Genomic DNA, 19,581 nt, shown 5'->3' on the forward strand with positions numbered 1-19,581 from the left:
GTACCAATCACTGTCCTAAGTCAAGATGATAAAAGTAAAAATGTGATAGTCTTCAATCATCCTCAAAGAGCTTACCTTCTACTGTGGAACAAAACTGAAACCCCTGAACATGACTGAAATGGGAAGGAACATTGGGAATATTCAGTCATGCAACCTGGAAAGGTGAAGTGACTTCCTTAAAAGTCATTTACTCATGCCCCCAAGGTATACCAGTGCCAGGTTCTCCTCCTGCTGTCTCTATGGAAAAATACAGTTGCTGTATTTCATTGAGGAAGAAGATTTTTTTTTAAAGATCGTTTTCATCTCCTGGCATTTACCACACTGCCAAGAAATAATAAATTCTTCGAGAAAATAAACAGCAGAGATTCGCAGTCTTTAAAGAGGTGAGGCTTTGGGGAGAAAATGTATACACAAAATAAAAGAAAGTCAGACGATTCTGGTATTTTTCATCCAACTCCAGAATCTCTAGCTAAGGTGAAACAAGCCCATCATGCAGATGGATAAATGGATGCATGACTAGAACTCTTATCAGAGCCATTGAGTCAGAAACAAAGTTAAAACCTTAGTTTCATGCTTTTAGAATCCCCAGACATGACTCTCATTAAGCTAAATCCACCATGTTCTTGTGACGGTCAGAGGTTGATGGGGAATGTGAGAAAATGCTTCTCCCTAACCTTAGCCCAAAGAAAAGAGAAGCTTGAATGTTCAGAAGCACAAATGTGGTCTTGCCTTTGAGATGGGACTAACAGACACAGACGGTGTCTCCCTCCTCAATAATTGCTTCATTCCGAAGAATACATTTAAAATCTTTTCCTGGTCTTTTTTTCCCCTTGATGAGCAATTTCAGACTTTGTGCAAAAGCTTTTGTTTGTTGGAAGAGAAAGGGAGTGAGTGCATTTTGTGAAGTCATTTTAATTTTCATATTTATTGGAACAGATTGAACAGCAGGGTCTTCTCCCTTCATTTTTTGACTCTCTGAATATCTTCTTGCCCATTTCACATTCTGTTGGGTTCCTTCAAGGACTTGCTGGAACACCTGAATTATGCGGGAGAAAGCGACGTTGGAATCAGACATTTCGTTTGCCAAAATGGGGTTATTATTGCTGTAACCAGCCAATTGTCAATCTAAAAACAGGAAAGCCAGAGGTTTTTGCCCATTCTATCAGGTCCTAAATAGTATGCAATTCTTCAGTTCCTCATCCTGCAGCTGAGACCACATTCCTATGCATTCTTGAGAGACTAACATACTTGTTTTGGTGGTAATGGCAGGGGGATGCAATTTTTCTTCAATATAAAATCTGAGAATGTGAAGAATGGAAATGATGTTACTTATCGTGGGATCACGGATTTAGAGCTAAAGGTCAACTGATATGCCTTTTCATTTTACAAATGAGGAAACTGAGACCCAGAGCTGTTGACTAACTTGTTCAAGGTTTCACAGCTAGTGATAGAAAATGTGAAGCCAGTGTTTCTGACTGTAAGACCAATGCTCCTTCTAAATTACCTCTTCCAAACAGCTCATTTTAGAAATGAGAAATATGAGAATCAGTTTTGCGATGATTCACCCAAGGCCACATAGCTAAAAAAAATACAAAGTGATGACTATACTTCTCTCACTTTATGGAGAATAAAACTCTGAGCTCAAGGTCACAAAGGCATTTAAGATGAGAGTCCATTAAGAACCCTACCATTTAACTCCAAATCCAGCAACATCACATAGGGTCATGATGCTGCCACATGACTCAAATATTCCCCTGGCTTAGAAGAGGTCATACTTAGAAAGTTAAACTCTTTATATAACTCATTTCACTGGATTTTCATAAAACCATGAGGAAAATAAGACAAAAGTTGATTTTCCTCATTTTAGAAATGAAGAAATGTGGGCCTAGAGGAAAGGATGTGATCTATCCGAGGTCCTTCAGTTATACAATGAGTGAAACCAAACTTCAATCCAGGGGCTTGGGGTACTGAGGTCAGGGCTCATTCATCTTCTCCAATCTAGAGATACATAAAAGCAAGAACTTCAATAAATCTGAGATTTTTACTGTAGTAAATCCTATGATTTTATCAGCATTTCCAGTTTATCACACTTTAGCTCCTCTTTGTACAACGTTAATTATAGGTTGTCTCCCCATTACAAAGTGATTATCTTGAGAGGAGGGGGATGTTTATCCTTTTCTTAAGCACTTCATGCAAACAGCAGGTACTTAATAAATGTTTGCTTTCTTGTTGTGGGATCTGAAATTTGCTTTTAATTACATTCATCAGAATAGCTGTATGATTAAGGAATATTGGATTTCTCTTGATTTTACTTTTCACAGCTAAAAAATGCATATGGCTAAAGGTCAGTAAGTCAGTCAATAAACATTTATTAAGCACCTAATTAAGTCCAGGAACAATACTAAGTGTTGGGAATGCAAATAAAGGGGGGGGGGGGATCAATAGCTTCCTTGAAAGACCTCACTATCTAAGGTTTGAGACCTCAAGCAAAATAATTTATACAAATTATATGAAGGATAAGTAGTTAAAATTTAAGGAAGGAAAGGCACTAGAATGAAAAGGAATTGAAAAAGACTTCCTGTAGAAGGTGAAATTTAGTTGTTTCTTAAAAGAAACCAGAAAATTCAATAGGAAAAGAAGTCACAGTTAATAGACCTTTTTTTCCCCCTGTAAAATATGATTAGGTTGTCAACTGAAAGAGTAGGGACAGAGGGAGTCATGAGGGGTTCAAGAAGGGATAGAAAGGTTTGAAAGAAGCACTGTCAATAATGGGCTAGTGAGATGATAAAGAGCACAGAGTAACACTGTCTAGCAAAGTAGTATTAAGGACCCTCCTAAAATCATGTAGTTGTAGTCAGAATGGTTGCATTTCCTCTATTTTCACCCAGCAGTATATATGTAGGGTCAAAGGTGGAAATTGTTGGATGTGGTCCAAGTCTGAGCTGTAGTAGATCATAATCAGTGAAATGTGAAGGAACTAGAAACTCAAGAGAAGAAGTGGGAAATTCAATTGATTCACCATGGGATCTTGACCCTTATGAAAAAGAAGAAAAAGGATATAGTGCAGAGGAGACAGATTTCCTGGTCTTTTTCCCCCCTTGATGAGCAATTTCAGACTTTGTGCAAAAGAGGAGGGTCTAGTAAAGGAAAGTGGGGAGAGGTGTGTGGATAATGGAATTTTGAAATTCCTTAACATGGAGGTATTCCTTTTGGGAGTGAAGGCAAGATCAAGGGTATCATCATCTTTGTATTTGGTTAAGGTGGGATGGAGAAGTAGGTCATGAGAAATGAGTCAGTAGAAGAAGGAAGAAAGGGAAGAGAGGGAAGAAGGAAAGCTCAGCAGTCTAACCAGAGTTACTTCTCCAACTCCCACTCCCTTGGCAAACAAAATCCTCATATAATTTGCTTACTACTGCTACTTAGTATTCAAAGGAGATCCTAGAGATTTCCTAGGGTTTCTAGTAATGCATTTCCTAAGCACCCCAGTGTGCTTCCCATTGTTTAAAAGACAAAACAAATAAGATTTCAGAAAGGTTACTTAATATGGAGGTATTTCAATTGGAATCATTTTGTTTTTGTTTTGGAAGGCAATGGGATTAAGTGATTTGCCCAAAGTCACACAGCTAGGTAAATATTAAGCGTGTCTAAGGTCACATTTGAACTCAGGGTCCTCCTGACTACAGGGCCAGTGTTATATCCACCGCACCACTTAGCTGCCCCTCATTGGAAATGTTATAAAAAATAATATTCCCAAATTCCCAATTGTTATAAAAAAATATTCCCAAACTAGTTTCCCCTTTGAATACATAAGGTCCCTGTGCAGAGGTAATCATAGTAACTTCATGGTTAAAAAAAAAAAGTAATGAGGAACACATGTAGAAAACACATGTGACAAATTAATTTTTTCTACCTCCTGACAACTAAACTAATTTTGCTTTTCTAATGTATACTTCTCACAAGGAATTAGGGACTGATGCCCTAATAGAATTTATATGGGATATTTCTCTCAATCTAAATTAAAACAACCTACAAAGTTGCCTATCCTCACTGTTTTTAGTTTGTCCTTGCTAAGTCCTTAAACTTCCATCTAGATACTGCTATCAGCTACTTATACTTTAGATAAAGACTCCAGTGGGCATCACAACTGATGCTGATGAGAATTCCAGATATTCTGACCTCCTTCTGCAAAGGGCAAGGATAAAACGGATCTCTTCCTCCATCTCTACAAGAACAATTCTTTTCTAAAAGCTTATCAATATTGAAGTTGAAGATTTTTCATCAAGACTATTCCTTTGAAAATATCCATGATATGTTCTCCTTGCCTTTGAAAAGTCTCTGGGGGAGGGTTCAAAAATAAAGTACATTTAGTGAGTCAAGATGTAGCATGTACAAGTGGCAAAAAGCTTGCAAGATGTCCTTTCCTGAATCTCTTTGTAGAGTTTTTATGAGATTCTCCATGATTGTGTCTCTCTGCTGAACTCTGAGAATTGGTGACTTCATTGAAGGCAGAGCACTCTGTTTATCACAACTAGTCGTGCTCTCTGAAGCTGCCACCATTCTAGGATGATCACCTTTCTACATTGCCTTTTGAGAGAATATGAAGCAAAAACATTTCTTAAGTCCCCAGTATGGAATGAAGACTGGGCTGTTTTTTTAAAATTTTATTTATTTAAGGCAGTAGGGTTAAGTGACTTGCCCAAGGTCACACAGCTAGGCAATTATTAAGTGTCTGAGACAGGATTTGAACTCAGATCCTCCTGACTCCAGAGTTGGTGCTGTATACACTGTCACCTAACTGCCCTTATGCTGTTCATTACATATAACATTTCATTTGATCATCACACCAATCTTATGAGACAGAGCAATTATGCACATATAAATATGTACACACAAACACACATACACACTTTTGATGATGACTGAAATTTCTTGTACTAAGATCACTGTTGTGTTCCAATAAAAGTGTTTTATCTATTTTAAAATTCTATGGAAATGAGTTATTGCCGTTGTTTAATTTTTGTCATTATTGGCTGTTATTGGTTGAATGAGCCCTAATGGGCTTTACTGAGGCTACTCAGTAATTTACTCAATGAGCAAACAGAGCATTACTCAGTAGCAGACTGAGGCAGTTAGTAGCCTTAGTGGTGTTCTAGCTGGGTAGGTGGTGCTTTGCAGAAAAGTCAGATATGGAAGCAGCTATGAGGAATCAGCACTAAGAAGGAGGATTCTTGGCATCTGTTCAGGTCAATGGATGATGATTTGGGGACATTTACAGGTCTTTACCTAGATAAAGATGTCTCAGGGGCAGGAGTTGCTTACTGCCAAATGAAAAGAGTAGATCCCACATCTGCTTAATTTGATCACCTTAAGCACTATCTCCTACAAAGCCTTCTGTGAGCTGCCAGATAATAGTGCTTCTCCACTCCCAGCCCCCATTTAAAACAACATATTTCTATTGCTTAAGGGTCCTGAAGGAGAGATAGTCAGCCTCAGAGCCAGGATAATTTGAGTTTGAGTCTTGCTTCTGACATTTGCTGGCTGTGTGGCAATCATTTTATCTCTCAGAGCTTAAGTGCTTCTTTCTGAATCTAGATTGGTCTGACCTGAATTCTTTGAGGTCATTTTCTCACCAGATAATCTAAGAAAATTGCCAATGTCAAAGCCTTATCTATCACTATTTCCTGCTTTTGAAGTGATTTTTTTCTTTGTCACTTCTGATACCTCCCTCCACCTGAATAGAAGTAAACTCCCTGAATTCAGCAACTGGTTCATTTTTGTTTAGTCTCATCAGTACAGGGGCCAGCACATAGGAGGTGGTTGATAAACGCTTACTGAACAAATGGAGGCACAGAGGAGACTCACCAAATTAAGCACCTGTCTCTTCCAGGGTTTCTGAACCCTTGTGAGTATTTGTCTCTTCTGAACCTTTTGGATAGTGCTCTGAGGAAGCCTATGGATCTCTTCTCAGAAGAAAGTAATTAAATTCCTAAAATAAAACACATGAGATTGGGAAGGAAATGAAGAACAGTGAAATCATTATCATATGCATATGTTTTATATATATATATGACATGTATGTGTGAACACATGTACATACATACATATAGAGAGTCAAGGACCTCAAGTTTGGAATCCCTGATCTATCAAATATTTTTTAATTACAGGTACCAAGACCACATATAACCTAATATTCACCATCTGATCATCAAGAAATACTTTCTCTTGTCGACCCAAATTCACAGCCAACATAAGTATCATTATTCTAGAGAAGTAGACATGAACCAACCAGCATTTTTCTTCATAATGGCTTCTTATTCTGGAAAACAGAAGTTGCTTTTTCAGCATTACTTTCTGTGTTCCAAATGCTTAAGTTCTCCACAGTTTCCCCAGGTGACCTTTTCCCTCCGCATAGGACCAAATAAAGTGGGTTTATTTGTTTCGGGGGTTTTTGCTCATACCTAATGACTTCAGTCATTCCACATCCTAGCCCCTGTTAAGCATTTTAGGAGAATCACTTCCAAGTTTGTTCAGAGCCAGGACCAACTTGACTCCCCCTCAGTGGTATCCAGGACCCACCCAGGACCCACCCATCAGCCCTAGGACAGTATCCAGTATCTTCGCCTAGTTAAGAATCATCTAATAAGTGCTTATGTAAAGATAATGAACAAAACAAGATTCCCTACCCTAGGAACTTTTATTCTAATGTGGATTGGCACCTCACCTACATCTTAAAGCCTTAGAGAGTTGACTAGAGCAATGGAGGCTTAAATGAGTTGCCCAAGATCCCACAAGCAAAAGGAAGGCTTGAAGTGAGGTCTTCCTGGAACTAAGGCTATTTCTCTTTTCATTTTGCCATACTCTCCTCAATTTAGGAAAACATGGATACCCGGCCCTCCTATATACTGTGTTCCTTTAGGTAATTTGTTTAACATCATTAATCTTTATTTTGTTTCCTATGTAAAAAAAGAAAGAAGTAGACAGACTAAGTAACTTCTAAAGTATTTTCAGTGCTAGATCTCTTGTTCCCTTATTCTCTGAATCATGGTCACTTCTATAAAACTGGGACAAAGAAGCAACAAGTGATGTGGACAGTCACTTGTAAGAGGAAAGAAAGAACCTAGAAAAGGACATCTAGAACCAAGTAAGAGTTAGTTGGTACACCTAAGATGCAATAATTCCATTCAATTGGATTCTCCCAGCAAAGTACTGGCTGACTTTAGACATGCAAAGACACATGTGTAGCAGTTCCTGCTCTCTGGGAACTTTTATTCCATAAGAGAATGTATCATATATGTCCAGAGGGTGGCGTTTTCTAAGCGTTTGCTTGATTAAATTGATCCCAATGGCCAGATCTACCTCCTTCTCTCTGTCCAGGCCTCCTCCAGTCAATATGGCTGTCTGTAGTCATCAAGCTGCTCCCAGCCTGCTCTCTCATCCAGTACCAAGAAAGTCTGGCCTTCCATGCTACTATACTGAATAAGCAATTCCAGATTGGCTGCAAAGGCAGAACACATTCTCCAGATGTCCTGTGTCTGTGAAAGCCAGGACATATTGTTCAGAAAATTGAGCACCATATTTCATGAGCCAAGTCAAACTGCTGGCAGAACTGGCGTCAAACAATGACCCTGCACCAATGGGGCTGATTATGGCCATGGGCACACCCAGATCCTCACAAGAGCAGAGATGGGACTGGAATAGAGGGAACACAAGGATCATCTTGATAGGCCAACCCTTCAATAACATAACTTAGGCAGTGGCTAGAAAATCAGATCAACAAGTCAGAGTGATAGAACAATTGTAAGAAAAATAGGGAATATACTACAAAGATAGAACTAGTTGCTAATAAAGTGAAATATTTATATGGAAAAAAATACAATTCGAATGAACTTAGAGCAATGCAGCGGAAACATAAAAATTCCCAGAAAACATGAAAACTCATTTCTGGAAGTAGAAATTGAAGGCATGTTAAAGGAATCTGTAATTTATTAAGTTGTTGGTTTGGAAAAAAAAATATCTACTTATTTCATTTTCTTTTGTTTATGGCAGATCTCTTGAACATTTTTTGGTGAATAGCAGTTTTCATTTTTTCCCCCAATGGTGGTCATATATCAACATTACTGGAATATCCAAAATAAAAGTACCCTAATGAAGTTGGCCTTCATACCTCACTCTAAATTTGGAGACAGGGACATGCATCATAAAAACCCCAAACAAATCAGATTAAATAGAGTTCTTCTAGAAAAAAAAAACACAAAAAATCCACTTTTTTTTCTATTGCAGTAGAGTCATAACACAGTAGGATTAAACATTAACATGACTGAATTATTTTTCAATAAAAAATTTTACACTATTTTACTACAAGTCTAGAGGGACAATGTCTCACCTCAAAACTAAAATGTACATTCTATCAATTGGCTAATTTCAGTAATTGGTAAACTAGTACATTGGGCCCCTGTTGGAACTTTTGCCATCAAACTAATGGAATGTTTATTTTTCATAGTCTGCCAGAAATTAGTTAGCTTTGAATCAAAGAATAAACATTTGATGAATTCACTAATCTGTTAGGCTCAAAACTTGTTCATAGCTGCCCTGGAGATTGGCATTTAATGGAAGACACAAGCCATCAGATTAGGAACAGAAATATTAAGAGAGGTACAATCCACTCATCTGTGGTTCAAAAATAAATCTTGGACAAATACAATGAGAGGTTACTTTCAATTCAATTTAAAAAATTATGAGTGTCTTACTATAAGTCAAACCACTCTTCTAAAAGAAAGACCTCAGGGAATTTATAGTCTAGTCTAATGGTAGATGACAACACACAAAAAGAACCTGAAAAAGGGTTGGGAATATTCTGGACCATGATGTTCTGTGCAGTGGAAGCCAAGCGGGACAGTTCATGGAAAATGGATTTACCTGCTAAGTTCTGGTTCTCTATAAAGGAAGACATTGAGCGGAATTAATTGCTCTATCCTCCAGCCCTGCAATCAAAGGGGAGTTCATAGACTAATGAGCAAACTGAAATGATGTTAGGAATCCAAAATTAAGTCAATTTGTATGGCAATGAGATTCCCAGGAATCAGTTCATCCTGGTGTGGGGGAAGGGGAGGGGGAAAGAAAGATGTTTTGTTGATAAGAAAGAGGTAGAGTAGCTGATGGCAAACATCTTCAGAACTTAAGGTACTATGGAAAGACCTGGATTTGGAGTCAGGGAAACTGTCATTTCCATCTCTCATCTTTATGGTTTTCCACAGACTTCTCCCTTCACAAATACACAGATACCCCACAGATACAGTCACATATCATCCTCTTGCCTGAAATGAACTCCCTCCTCATTTATGCCTCTTAGAATTCCTTGCTTCCTTCAAAGTTCAACTCAAATGGCATCCTTTGTATTGTACATTTCCTTATTTTCTTCCTCCTCCATACCACCAAATCCAACTACTAGTACTTTTTGGAGAAAAATGAGGGCAAGGAAGGAAAGATAAGGGAAATTTGAAGTGACTAACACAAAGGAGTTTCTAGAAACCTCAGTTTGGGGAATAGTTAGGTATGAGAGAAAGAGAGAGGGTGACCCAAACAACTCGCATAACAATTAGTCCTTTATCAGATGGACACTCTATTTAGGCAACTAGGCTATGCAGAGGATGGAACAGTAGGTCCAGAGATATTTGAATTCAAATCCCTTCTCTTACACTTTCTTGCCATGTAACCATTGACAAGTCATATAAGTGCTATCTGCCTCATTTTCCTCAACTGTAAAGTGGGAATTACAATGGCACCTACCTTCTACTGGAGTGGTTGATAAATTCAAACAAGATAATATTAGTCAAGTGCTTGGCATATGGTAGACACTTAAGTGTTCATTTCTCTCCTTCTGATCTCTTAGGTACCATTTAACTTTAGAATTTTCCCAGACAACGTGGACAGGGATAATTTTTTAAATAGGAAGACCCTGGAATATAAATTATTTCTTTGAATGTATTAGGGTGGGGGGGAGTGGCTTTTAAGACAGAACAATAGCATTAACTTCCTCATCTGGAAAATTATCCCTGTAGGACCTCTTTTGCAGGTTTTTGGGGAGGTTCACTTTAGAATGGCATCTGCAACGCACATTATTGCAAACTCTGAAGTCTATATACTACCAGTGCCTATTCATGAACCTGGTCTCTCTTTTAATAGGATTCTCTCAAGTTTCTATAACATTAAAATAGATAGAGTCCCAGTAGTCCAAGGTGATGTCAAATCTCCAAGTACCAAACTGGTGCTAAAACACTGCTTAAAAATTTGCAAAAAGCTCCTCTGAGATGGAATCAGGAGAGAAAAGTGCTCAAGGCCCAGAAGACATTCAAAGTTGATCACTGGTAAGAGAAACCCAATCTTTCCTTTCTCCTGGGTGGGCAACATTCTTCAGATCTCACTTTTATCCTGCCAACCCAGGGCCTTTTCAAAAAGGCCCCATACTATAAGTGCAAGGGGAAACAACTGAAAACTTTTAGAAACAGAAACAGATTACAAATAAAGGAAGTTTTAATTCAATTTTACTTAGTTTTTATCTTAAGGCATAGAGATATTCATCCACGAGTAAGGTCAGCAGCTTCTTTTCCAAAGGGCAACAACTCTAAGAAGAGTTAGATAAAAAATAATCCAGGTTAAAAAAATAAATAATCCAGGTTCTGAAAGAGGTAGGTAGGGTCAGTGGAAGTTTCCTGTCCATGGTGAACTTTTACTTTCAAGCAGAATGCTTTTCTGGGTTTGTGCAGACATGTCCTGAAATTGGGGCAAAAGGATTGTTTCTTAAATGAACTTATAGATTCTGGCTTCCTCTTACCTCAGTAGAGACATGTTTAAGACTTAAAAACTGATCACATATGAAATCATTTCTATATCTGTAAACTTTGTAATACTTCATCTCTTATTTAATGTGGAATAGGTGTCCTGAAGAATCCCAGGATGTAGACTGCTTTCTCCTTTCATGCTCTGATTCTCTTCTCTCTTTCCCTCTCCCTCCCTCCTCTATTCTCTCACCCCCCCCCCCCCACCATGGTTCTTTGTCTCTGTTTCTTTGTATTTATTTCTCTCTGACTCTATGTCTGCCTGTCTGTCCCTCTTTTTTTTCCCCCTCTATTTTAAGCTTTCATTAATTACTTTCAAGCCCCAGGACTGGCTTTTTTGCACAGTGTCCCTGACTATTTTCCTTCTGGAAGTTTTCAGAATGTTTTCCCAATCACTGAGTCTCAGAATAGCCCTGAAGCAAAGTAATTACATTACATTTATAGAACAGAATGCTTTCTTCACAATGACAATGGGAAGCAGGTAGAGGCAATGTTTTATGACATTTGGCATGTTAGGAGCTGAGGTCCACAGAGGGACTTGCCCTGAGTCCAAGAGTGGAAGGGTGGAACTGGAACCCAGGTGCCCTCATCTCAATTCTAAGACTTTTGTGGTATAAGACACTATCCCAAAGAGTGCTAGAGAAATAGATGGAGTCTTCACCAAGTAACAGTTGGCCTGCTATGCCAAAAAGCCCCATGTGTTATGAGAGCAGTCACAGAGCAAATGTCTTTTGAAAGCATTTGGTTAAAATACTCTTCCTTACTTCCCACTCCCATATATCTTGATAGGAAGGAATCGCTATTGAGTAGTTTTAACTAGTTTGGGTAAACTGAAACAAGGAAGATACAAATGTTCCTGCAATGTGGAGTCATTCAGGGAAAAGGTTGCCCATGAATCTATTTTTAAGTTCACTAAGACCGTATTGATCCTGGGGTTAGACCAGGAAATCTCAGAAGTCTGAAAAATAATCATAGGTCAATCATTCATATGCCCTACCTGACAGGATAGGCATATCTACCACACCTTTGGTCAGTCTCTCAAACAACTCTGTGAAAAAAAGTCATTCATTCATTATACAACAAATTTATCTTTGTTTTTTTTTTAAAAGGACTATTTTATTTAAGGCAATGGGATTAAGTGATTTGACCAAGGTCAAACATTTAGGCAATTATTTAGCATTTAAGGTCACATTTGAACTCAGGTTTTCCTGACTCCAGGACGGTACTCTATCCACTTCACCACCTAGATGCCCCAATAAATATGTCCTGAGCAACTGCTGGTACAAAGTTTGAAGGAAATAGGTTGGACTCAAGGAGGACATACAGCAAGGGATAGTAAAAAATAAAGAAATAGTTTAGAAAGAAGAAGATCTGGGCTCAAAGTCAGGTATTTTTTCTCTTTGGGTTTCCTAATCTGTCAAGCACTCAATAAGCATTTATCAATCAATTATTAAAATGAAAGGTTAATAAATCATTTCTAGAAATGGTGCTAAGTACTGGAGATACAAAAAAAAAACAAAAAAAACCCAAGGACAGTTCTTGCCCTAAAAGAGCTTCTAGTTTATCGGAGAACTCACCAAGTAAAGCAACCAAGAAGATATAGGCACAAAAATTTGGAAAGTATCTACATGGGAAAGGCAGGAAGATGAAGGAAGACTTCTTGGTTTACTTAAGCCTTGAAGCTCAGTAAGTCAGGAGACTGAAGTAGGGAAATAGAACATTCCAGGCATTAGGGAGAGCCAGAAAAAATGAAGGAGTTGAAAGTCTGAGTGCTGTTTGTGCACAAAGAAGAGTGAAAAGTCACATTCACTTATTTAGCATTCCTGTGCAGTGAGGGGTGTAAGATATAGGGCTTGTAAGATCTTATAAAATGAAAGGTTAAGATGGGGGAGGGCTTAATGTAATCTTTTGTGTGTCACAGAACCATCTGAAAGTCTGGCAAAGTTTTATAGACCCTTCTCTTTTTTAAATTTTTTTTTTAGGTTTTTTGCAAGGCAAATGGGATTAAGTGGCTTGCCCAAGGCCACACAGCTAGGTAATTATGAAGTGTCTGAAGTCACATTTGAACTCAGGTACTCCTGACTCCAGGGCCAGTGCTCTATCCAGTGCACCACCTAGAAGCCCCTACAGACTTCTCAAAATATTTCTTCAATACATAAAATGAAATGCTCAGTCTTACAAAGGAAACCAACTATGCAATGAAGCAAAGTTGCATGATTTTCTCGCCTAAGTTTATGGACACCCTGAAAATTATCCCTGTGTTTTCTGATTTAGTTGATCTTTAATGTTCTTTTTTCCCCAGTCTTCAGACATGAAATCCCCCAAACTCCCCCCATGCTCAGGAACTCTAGTGACTTTCTATCACCTCTAGGATCAAATACAAAAATAGAACACTTGTCACTTAATAATCCTTTACAATGTGGTTTTTAATCTGCCTTTCCCTTCATCCATTCTTCACTTCTGCCCAACTAGCCTTCTTGTCATTCCTTTGCCTATTTATAGGCTGTGCCCTTTCCCAGGAGCACCCTCCTTCCTCTTCTCCAATTCTGAGTTTCTAAGTTAATTTTCAAAGCTCAGCTCAACTTCTTCCTCCCACATGAGACATTTCCTGATCCCTTTCTTAACAGGGACTCTGCCAAAAAAGTGATCTGGCATGAGTTTGGTATCCATCTCTACGTGAACATACTGAGTCCTCCAAGAGAGGAAATGTTCCTTGAGAGTCAGTATTGCTTTCTTTCTAAGTTTGTATTTGCTGGTTCAGTTTACCCCTTGATGTGGATAAAGCATTGACACATGACAGGTTGTAGTTGACAAGAAGAGGGGAAATGTAGAGTGAAGACAATAAAAAGGTTTGGGGTTGGGGAAGACTTGATGAGCTAGTGAGATATCACTTCACTGGAAAGAGCTCTACAAGCTATGTCTAAAGACTGACCTAGGAATCCTGGAATTGTCAACAAATCATTTTTCCTGTCTGACTCTAGGATAGTTCACCTGGACACTTGAAGTGATCCTTACTTGTATTAGCTACTTTACAGATCAGTTGTGAGGAAAGGTTTTAGTAAATTGTAGAGCTCTTTGGCAACAGGAGCTATTTGCTATCCAGGGCAGAGCAAAGTATGTCTAAAATCACAATAATCCCCCAAAGAACCATAATTCAGTGCAGTGATGGGTTTCCATTATTGATGATCTTGAATAATATTCAAAGATTGGGCTATGTTCATGAAACTATGTTTAATTAAGGCAAAGAAGAATGTGATTTTTTTTAGAAAGAATGTTTTGTAATCATTGAAATAAAAACTATGCTGCCATTTAAGGAAGAAGTGTCAGTTTCCAGGAAATCCACTCATGTAGAATCTCTCCTTTCTTGTACCTTTTATGAATGGCACTTGATGCTCATTAGTTGAGAGGGAGCAAAAGAGGAAGGCAAATGATGGGCAAGAGAAGCAGAGGAAAACTGAGGTGATAATCCCTTTCCTCCCTTAATTGCTATATAACTCTGGGAAAGTAATTTCCTCTCTTTTGGACCCTGATTTCTCATTTGAAAAGTAAAGGGGATGAATTAGGTGACCTTTTTAAGGATTCTCCATCTCTCAATTCTCTGAGCTTGTTCTACTCACAGATCTATTTAAAGGTAAAACCCAGAGAGGGACCTTCAGAAATCATGGGGGAGGGGTTCAATAAAACTGGCATTTTATGCTCTCTTTGATTTAATACAACAGGAAAGGATTTGATCTCTTTTGTTAAAGGCTCCTGATATTCACATTTGAGAGATTAAAACAAATAAACATTTTCTTCCCATCAAGTAGATTCACTACCTTCCTACCCCCCAACCCCCCCCCCCCCCCATGTCATTGGCAGAAAAATCAGGAGCAATTTAGAATTTTCTCAGTAGATTGTAAACTCCTTAAAAGCTGAAATTCTCTCTCCCCACCACTCTCATTCTCCCTGTCTCCCCCACCACACACACTCTTAATCTGCCTCTCACCCTGCCTTTACTCCCTCCCCCTCTCTGCTTCCTCTCCCTTTCCCTCTTGCCCCCTCACTCCCTCTTTCTCACTCTTTCCCTCACTCCCCACTCACTCCTCCCTCCCTCCTTCTTTCCCTCCCTTTCTCCCTTTCTTCTTTCTCTCTTTGTTTCTCTTCTATGTATCTCAGAAACTAGCCCAGTGTCTGACACACAGTAGGTAGTGTTTCAGCTGCAATACTGTAATACTGAAAGGAGGTTGTTATACAGTAATATTACTGTAATACATAATACTGAAAGTAGGTTTCTAGGAAGAAGAATGAAGGTTAGGCCAAAAGGAGTTCCATTAAAAAGAGGAAAGCAGAGCATCTGGGTGGGTAGGAAGCAGAAGAGAGATCTCTTGTCACGGGAAAAGCTAGTTTTGCCCTTCCCCAAAATAAAAAATGTCCTTGTGATCAGATGGGTCTGTTAGCAAGGCCAGTTCTGCCACCTTTGGAAGAGAAAATTTATTTGTCGCCTAAAGTTTCCCAGTAACAATGGAAAAGCACTCAATATGTCTGTAATCCTTATTGATTTGTCATCTTAGAATTCCATCCAGTTTCCATTTAGTTAATTATTTTATACCACCTATGTAAGAAAGAAGATATCCATCATTTCAAAACCAGAAGGAAACTTAAAGTTGACCTTGGGCACATCATTAACCTCCATGGAAAAATACGTCATTAATAAACTGGGAATGACACTCCAATGCATACCAGAAAACCCAAAGCTGGGCCAGATCACAGCATCTCAGAAATGGAAAGAATCCCAAAGGCCAAATAGTTTAATCTCTATTTGAATAAGTATTCTTTGTCATCAAACAACTATCATTAATGAGCTTCTACTAGGTTCCAGGTCATATGCTAAGTTCAAGATCTTTGGTATCATCTCCTTGACTATCTCTAGGGAAAGGAAAATAAATCTGTCTTCTCCCCAGACAGCCCATTCCTCTTATGGATAGGAGTATTTTCCTGATATTTAGCCCAAATTGACCTCTTTACATTTTCTACCTAATGTTCTGGTTCTTTTTTTTTTCTTAGAATTTTTGAAAGGCAAATGGGATTAAGTGACTTGCCCAAGGCCACACAGCTAGGTAATTATTAAGTGTCTGAGGTCAGATTTGAACTCAGGTACTCCTGACTCCAGGACCAATGCTCTCCACTGCGCCGCCTAGCTGCCCCGTTCTTTTCTTTGAGGTCAAAAAGAATAATGTCTACTTCAGCAAATGACCAATTCATTAGAAAGCAATAATGGGCAACTAATTGACAGGAAGTTCTCTTTAAGAATGAAACAAAGCTAGCCTGAAGAGATTAAATTCACACTTCATAGTATCAAAGTGAAAGGTTCTTAGAAATCAAATATTCTAAACCTTTATTTTTAAAATTAAGAAAAGAAAATCAAATTCTTGGAGTGATTAATCAAGGTCTCCTAGATGGTAAGTGGCAAAGCTGAGAACCCACCTCCCTATGATTCCAAATAGAATATTTCCCCTTGTCTTCTTTGGCCCTCCTTGGAGATGATGATAGTTGATGCTGCTCTCACCATTACAGATAGAGTCTTGCCTAAGAAGGGCATGCATGTATCAATGATCAGTTTGAAATTTTAACAATGATTCTCCAGCTAAGACTAACTTCAGGGAGATGTTCTAGGACAGTGTTTCCCACATTCAATGCCTGAGTATTTTATTTGTTCGGTTGTCACTGATTTTCATTCATTTTCCCTAACAGTTCTCTAGCTTGTTGTACTTAGAATGATTCTATAATCACAGTTTTTTTTTTCCCCTTTGAATACCCATTTACTCTAGCCAAGTCTTGTTTTAACTTCCTGAATCATCTCTGTAGCTGTGAGAAGAGATAATTTGCAAGGATAACTGGCAAGATGGATCATCCCAAAATCAGAAGGGAGAAAAAGCAAAGAGAGAACTTCAAACCAGGATCAAAGTCAAAAGTTTCTTCAATGAAAGGACGTTCATTGTAGCTCAAGCATAAGTCTCCTTAATAGTGTTTCCCCCATTTTTCCTCCTTGATACCTCTTCAGAGCTTGTCTACTTGGATTGTTGTCTTACTACCTGTATCATAAAGCTATCCCATCTCAACCCTTTCAACTTCCACAAGAAAAATAGGTCTAAAAACCAATTTCACCCAAAGGATATTGATGCAAAAAAATTTAAACAAAACATTAGCAAAAAGATTATTGTAATTTCTCACAAGGATAATATACCATTACTAGGTAGGATTTATACAAAGAATGCAGGGGTTAGTTCAATATTAGGAAAACTATCAACATAATTGACCATATCAATAACAAAACAGAAATCATAACATTATTTCAATAGCTGAAGAAAAAGATTTTGAGAAAATACAGCACACATTCCTGCAGACCATTGGGATAAATGGAGCTTCCCTTAAAATGATAAGTAATATCTTTACAGTCCTCCTGATTCATATCTGATCACTGGACTCAGATGGCTCTGGAGGAGAAAATGAAACTGGCGACTTAGCACAGCCCCCATCACTCAAATCCAATTCACGTGCTTGTCATGGCATCACCTCCCTTCTTTGAGTATGAAGCACAAATATGAACCAACATATATGATTAGGACAAGCTAGAAGTATTTCCAATATGATCAGAGGTGAAACTAGGATGTCCATTAACATTTTTATTCAATATTGTACTAGAAATGTTATCTATAACAATAAGAGGGAGAAAAAGAAATTGTAGGAATAGAATAGATGATGAGAAAACAAAATGATCACTTTGTAGATGATATGATGGTATACTTAAAGAATACTAGAGGATCAATAAAAAAACTACTTGGAGCAATTAACTTTAGCAAAGATGCAGAATGTAAAATAAAATCACATAAATTATCACTATATGTTACCAACAAAAACTAGCAGCAAAATATAGTAAGATAAGTTCCATTTAAATAACTAATCAATATAAAATACTTGGGAGTATACTTGGCAAGACAAACCCAGAAATGATATGAACACAATTATAAAATACTTTTCACCGAAATGAAGTCACATCTAGACAACTAGAAAAAAATTGTTGCTCATAGATAGGCCTAGTAAAAAAAAAACAGCAACAATCCTATCTAAATTATCTCACTCATTCAGTGTCATATCAAACTACCAAAATATTTTATGGAGCTGGAAAAAAATAACAAAATTCATCTGGACCATCAAAAGATCAAGAATATCAAAGGAATTAATGATAAAAAATTCAAAGGAAGATGGTCTGTCCATACCAGATCTAAAACTAAATTTAAAAGTGGCAATCATCACAACTATTTATTTTGGAAATGGCTAAGAAACAGAGTAGCAGAGTAGCTTAGAGACACAAGACACAAGAAAATGACTGTAGCAATGTACTATTTAATAAACCCAAAGTTTTTGTTTTCTGGAATAAAAATTCACTATTTAAGCAAAACTACTGGGAAAATTATAAAGTAGTATGGCAGAAACTAGGCATAAACATCTTGCACTTCTTATCAAAATAAGGTCAAAATGGGTACTCAAGGGATAGCTAGATGATGTATTGGATCAAGCACTGGTCCTGGAATCAGGAGGATCTGAGCTCAAATCTGACCTCAGACATCTGATACTTACCAACTTTGTAACTCTGGCCAAATCACTTAAACCCATTGCCTTGCCAGGAAAAAAAAAAAGGTATTTGATTTAGACATAAAGGATGATACCATAAGTCATTTAGGAGCAAGGAATAGTTTATCTGGAGAAGGGAAGTGTGCATGCCGAAACAAGAAACGGACAATATTATGAAATGCAAAATAGATCATTTTGATTTCATCAAATTAAAAAAGGTTCTGCACAAACAAAACCAAGAAAGCTGGGAAGCAATTTTCATAGTCAGTGCTTCTGATAAAGGACTCATTTCTCAAATATATAGAGAACTGAGCCAAATTTAGAAGAATACAAGTCATTCTACAATTGATAAATGGTCAAAGACATGAACAGTTTTCAGGTGAAAAATTAAAACTTTATAAAGATGTTCTAAATCACTATTGATTAAAAAATGTAAGTTAAAACAATTCCCAGACACCACTTCACACTTATCAAATTGGTTAATATAACAGAAACAAAAAATGATAAATGTTAGAGAATAAGTGAGAAAATTGAAACACTAATGCATTGTTGAAGTTGTGAACTGATCCAACTATTGTGAAGAACAACTGGAACTGTGCCCACAGGGCTATAAAATTGACATACCCTGTGACACAACAACACCACTAAAGAGATCATAAAAGGGGAAAAGATCACATGTACAGAAATATTTCTAGCAGCTTTTTTTGTAGTAGCAAAAAACTGAAAACTGAGGGGATATGAAGTGGAATGGATGAAGAAGTTGTGGTATCTGATTATAATGGAAAGCTGTTGTGTTATAAGAAATGACAAACATGATTATTTCAGGAAAAAAGAAACCTAGAATGACTACCTTGCACTGATTCAAAGTGAAGTGAGTAGAAGCAACAGAACATCATGCACAGTAAAATAATGATTTTATGATGAAAAACTGTGAATAACTTGGCTATTCTCAGTAATACAGTGATTTCAGACAATCCAAAGGATCCAAGATGAAAAATTCTAATCTGCCTCCCAAAAAAGAACTGATGTCTGAATACAAACAAAAGCATCCTGTCTTTCACTTTTGTTAATTTTTATTTGAGTTTTCTTCACAAAACAATTAATATGGAAACATTTTAGATGATTGCACAAGTAT

General features: G+C 37.6%; 1 protein-coding gene across 3 annotated transcripts in view; it reads right to left on the reverse strand.

Annotated features, from left to right (window-relative positions):
- Window positions 1-19,581, reverse strand: part of TPRG1 (tumor protein p63 regulated 1) — a 378,969-nt gene that overhangs the window by 236,950 nt on the left and 122,438 nt on the right. The window contains exon 3 of one of the 3 annotated variants that reach the window (XM_074190657.1): window positions 5,863-5,986. The exons of the other annotated variants lie outside the window; for them this stretch is intronic. The gene's annotated coding sequence lies outside the window, so the exon portion shown is untranslated. The remainder of the gene's footprint in view (window positions 1-5,862; window positions 5,987-19,581) is intronic. 3 annotated transcript variants of the gene reach the window in all.

Source organism: Macrotis lagotis, chromosome 6 (assembly GCF_037893015.1).
Source record: "Macrotis lagotis isolate mMagLag1 chromosome 6, bilby.v1.9.chrom.fasta, whole genome shotgun sequence".
Taxonomy (NCBI): domain Eukaryota; kingdom Metazoa; phylum Chordata; class Mammalia; order Peramelemorphia; family Peramelidae; genus Macrotis; species Macrotis lagotis.